Genomic DNA, 5,310 nt, shown 5'->3' on the forward strand with positions numbered 1-5,310 from the left:
ACATTTTTACAAAAAAAAATATTTAAATCAAATTAATAAAAAAACTGTGCTTGCACATCCTGTGGGGCGCAAATTCTGTGGGGCGCAAATTATGTGGGGCGCAAATTCTGTGGGGCGCACATCCTGCGGCGCACATCCTGCTGCGCACATAAATAAAAATAATATTAAAACATTTTTACAAAAAAATATATCAAAATCAAATTAATAAAAAAACTTTGCTTGCACATTCTGTGAGGCGCAAATTCTGTGGGGCGCACATCCTGCGGCGCATATCCTGGTATGCACATAAATCAAAATAATATTAAAACGTTTTTACAAAAAAAAATATTTAAATCAAATTAATAAAAAAACTGTGCTTAAACATCCTGTGGGGCGCAAATTCTGTGGGGGGCACATCCTGCGGCGCACATCCTGCTGCGCACATAAATAAAAATAATATTAAAACATTTTTACAAAAAAAAATATTTAAATATAACTAATAAAAAACCTTGCTTGCACATCCCGTGGGGCGCAAATTATGTGGGGCGCACATCCTGCAGCGCACATCCTGCTGCGCACATAAATAAAAATAATATTAAAACATTTTTACAAAAAAATATATTAAAATCAAAGTAATAAAAAAACTGTGCTTGCACATTCTGTGGGGCGCAAATTCTGTGGGGCGCAAATCCTGCGTCACACATCCTGCTGCGCATTTAAATAAAAATAATGTTAAAACATTTTTACAAAAAAAAATATATACATCAAATTAATAAAAAAACTGTGCTTGCACATCCTGTGGGGCGCAAATTCTGTGGGGCGCACATCCTGCGGTTCACATCCTGCTGCGCACATAAATAAAAATAATATTAAAAACAATTTACAATTTTTTTTTTTAAATCAAATTTTTAAAAAAACTGTCCATGCACATCCTGTGGGGCGCAAATTCTGTGGGGCGCACATGAATAAAAATAATATTAAAACATTTTTACAAAAAAAAATATTTAAATCAAATTAATAAAAAAACTGTGCTTGCACATCCTGTGGGGCGCAAATTCTGTGGGGCGCACATGCTGCGGCGCACATCCTGCTGCACACATAAATAAAAATAATATTAAAAACAAATTACAATTTTTTTTTTTAAATCAAATTAATAAAAAAACTGTCCTTGCACATCCTGTAGGGCGCAAATTCTGTGGGGCGCACATCCTGCGGCGAACATCCTGCTGCGCAAATAAATAAAAATAATATTAAAACATTTTTACAAAAAAAAATATTTAAATCAAATTATTAAAAAAACTGTGCTTGAACATCCTGTGGGGCGCAAATTCTGTGGGGCGCACATCCTGCGGCGCACATCCTGCTGTGCACATGAATAAAAATAATATTAAAAACAAATTACAATTTTTTTTTTTAAATCAAATTAATAAAAAAACTGTGCTTGCACATCCTGTGGGGCGCAAATTCTGTGGGGCGCACATCCTGCGGCGCACATCCTGCTGTGCACATGAATAAAAATAATATTAAAACATTTTTACAAAAAAAAATATTTAAATATAACTAATAAAAAAACTGTCCATGCACATCCTGTGGGGCGCAAATTCTGTGAGGCGCACATCCTGCTGCGCACATAAATAAAAATAATATTAAAAACAAATTACAATTTTTTTTTTTTAAATCAAATTAATAAAAAAACTGTGCTTGCACATCCTGTGGGGCGCAAAATCTGTGCGGCGCACATCCAGCTGCGCATATTAATAAAAATAATATTAAAAACAATTTACAATTTTTTTTTTTTAAATCAAATTAATAAAAAAACTGTGCTTGCACATCCTGTGGGGCGCAAATTCTGTGGGGCGCACATGAATAAAAATAATATTAAAACATTTTTACAAAAAAAAATATTTAAATCAAATTAATACAAAAACTGTGCTTGCACATCCTGTGGGGCGCAAATTCTGTGGGGCGCACATCCTGTGGCGCACATCCTGCTGCGCACATAAATAAAAATAATATTAAAAACAATTTACAATTTTTTTTTTTTAAATCAAATTAATAAAAAAACTGTGCTTGCACATCCTGTGGGGCGCAAATTCTGTGGGGCGCACATCCTGCGGCGCACATCCTGCTGCGCACATAAATAAAAATAATATTAAAACATTTTGACAAAAAAAATATTTAAATCAAATTAATAAAAAAACTGTGCTTGCAAATCCTGTGGGGCGCAAATTCTGTGGGGCGCACATCCTGCGGCGCACACCTTGCTGCGAACATAAATAAAAATAATATTAAAACATTTTACAAAAAAAATATTTAAATCAAATTAATAAAAAAACTGTGCTTGCACATCCTGTCGGGCGCAAATTCTGTGGGGCGCACATCCTGCGGCGCACATCCTGCTGCGCACATGAATAAAAATAATATTAAAAACAAATTACATTTTTTTTTTTTAAATCAAATTAATAAAAAAACTGTGCTTGCACATCCTGTGGGGCGCAAATTATGTGGTGCGCAAATTCTGTGGGGCGCACATCCTGCGGCGCACATCCTGCTGCGCACATAAATAAAAATAATATTAAAAACAAATTACCATTTTTTTTTTTAAATCAAATTAATAAAAAAACTGTCCTTGCACGTCCTGTGGGGCGCAAATTCTGTGGGGCGCACATCCTGCGGCGCACATCCTGCTGCGCACATAAATAAAAATAATATTAAAACATTTTTACAAAAAAATATTTAAATCAAATTAATAAAAAAACTGTCCTTGCACATCCTGTGGGGCGCAAATTATGTGGGGCGCACATCCTGCGGCGCACATCCTGCTGCGCACATAAATAAAAATAATATTAAAACATTTTTACAAAAAAAAATATTTAAATCAAATTAATAAAAAAACTGTGCTTGCACATCCTGTGGGGCGCAAATTCTGTGGGGCGCAAATTATGTGGGGCGCAAATTCTGTGGGGCGCACATCCTGCGGCGCACATCCTGCTGCGCACATAAATAAAAATAATATTAAAACATTTTTACAAAAAAATATATCAAAATCAAATTAATAAAAAAACTTTGCTTGCACATTCTGTGAGGCGCAAATTCTGTGGGGCGCACATCCTGCGGCGCATATCCTGGTATGCACATAAATCAAAATAATATTAAAACGTTTTTACAAAAAAAAATATTTAAATCAAATTAATAAAAAAACTGTGCTTAAACATCCTGTGGGGCGCAAATTCTGTGGGGGGCACATCCTGCGGCGCACATCCTGCTGCGCACATAAATAAAAATAATATTAAAACATTTTTACAAAAAAAAATATTTAAATATAACTAATAAAAAACCTTGCTTGCACATCCCGTGGGGCGCAAATTATGTGGGGCGCACATCCTGCAGCGCACATCCTGCTGCGCACATAAATAGAAATAATATTAAAACATTTTTACAAAAAAATATATTAAAATCAAAGTAATAAAAAAACTGTGCTTGCACATTCTGTGGGGCGCAAATTCTGTGGGGCGCAAATCCTGCGTCACACATCCTGCTGCGCATTTAAATAAAAATAATGTTAAAACATTTTTACAAAAAAAAATATATACATCAAATTAATAAAAAAACTGTGCTTGCACATCCTGTGGGGCGCAAATTCTGTGGGGCGCACATCCTGCGGTTCACATCCTGCTGCGCACATAAATAAAAATAATATTAAAAACAAATTACAATTTTTTTTTTTTAAATCAAATTAATAAAAAAACTGTGGTTGCACATCCTGTGGGGCGCAAATTCTGTGGGGCGCACATGCTGCGGCGCACATCCTGCTGCGCACATAAATAAAAATAATATTAAAACATTTTTACAAAAAAAAATATTTAAATCAAATTAATAAAAAAACTGTGCTTGCACATCCTGTGGGGCGCAAATTCTGTGGGGCGCACATCCTGTGGCGCACATCCTGCTGCGCACATAAATAAAAATAATATTAAAAACAATTTACAATTTTTTTTTTTAAATCAAATTTTTAAAAAAACTGTCCATGCACATCCTGTGGGGCGCAAATTCTGTGGGGCGCACATGAATAAAAATAATATTAAAACATTTTTACAAAAAAAAATATTTAAATCAAATTAATAAAAAAACTGTGCTTGCACATCCTGTGGGGCGCAAATTCTGTGGGGCGCACATGCTGCGGCGCACATCCTGCTGCACACATAAATAAAAATAATATTAAAAACAAATTACAATTTTTTTTTTTAAATCAAATTAATAAAAAAACTGTCCTTGCACATCCTGTAGGGCGCAAATTCTGTGGGGCGCACATCCTGCGGCGAACATCCTGCTGCGCAAATAAATAAAAATAATATTAAAACATTTTTACAAAGAAAAATATTTAAATCAAATTATTAAAAAAACTGTGCTTGAACATCCTGTGGGGCGCAAATTCTGTGGGGCGCACATCCTGCGGCGCACATCCTGCTGTGCACATGAATAAAAATAATATTAAAAACAAATTACAATTTTTTTTTTTAAATCAAATTAATAAAAAAACTGTGCTTGCACATCCTGTGGGGCGCAAATTCTGTGGGGCGCACATCCTGCGGCGCACATCCTGCTGTGCACATGAATAAAAATAATATTAAAACATTTTTACAAAAAAAAATATTTAAATATAACTAATAAAAAACCTTGCTTGCACATCCTGTGGGGCGCAAATTATGTGGGGCGCACATCCTGCAGCGCACATCCTGCTGCGCAAATAAATAAAAATAAAATAAAAAAAAATTTACAATATTTTTTTTTTAAATCAAATTAATAAAAAAACTGTCCATGCACATCCTGTGGGGCGCAAATTCTGTGAGGCGCACATCCTGCTGCGCACATAAATAAAAATAATATTAAAAACAAATTACAATTTTTTTTTTTTAAATCAAATTATTAAAAAAACTGTGCTTGCACATCCTGTGGGGCGCAAATTCTGTGGGGCGCACATGAATAAAAATAATATTAAAACATTTTTACAAAAAAAAATATTTAAATCAAATTAATACAAAAACTGTGCTTGCACATCCTGTGGGGCGCAAATTCTGTGGGGCGCACATCCTGTGGCGCACATCCTGCTGCGCACATAAATAAAAATAATATTAAAAACAATTTACAATTTTTTTTTTTTAAATCAAATTAATAAAAAAACTGTGCTTGCACATCCTGTGGGGCGCAAATTCTGTGGGGCGCACATCCTGCGGCGCACATCCTGCTGCGCACATAAATAAAAATAATATTAAAACATTTTGACAAAAAAAATATTTAAATCAAATTAATAAAAAAACTGTGCTTGCAAAT

Source organism: Pleuronectes platessa, unplaced genomic scaffold (genome assembly GCF_947347685.1).
Source record: "Pleuronectes platessa unplaced genomic scaffold, fPlePla1.1 scaffold_41, whole genome shotgun sequence".
NCBI classification, from domain to species: domain Eukaryota; kingdom Metazoa; phylum Chordata; class Actinopteri; order Pleuronectiformes; family Pleuronectidae; genus Pleuronectes; species Pleuronectes platessa.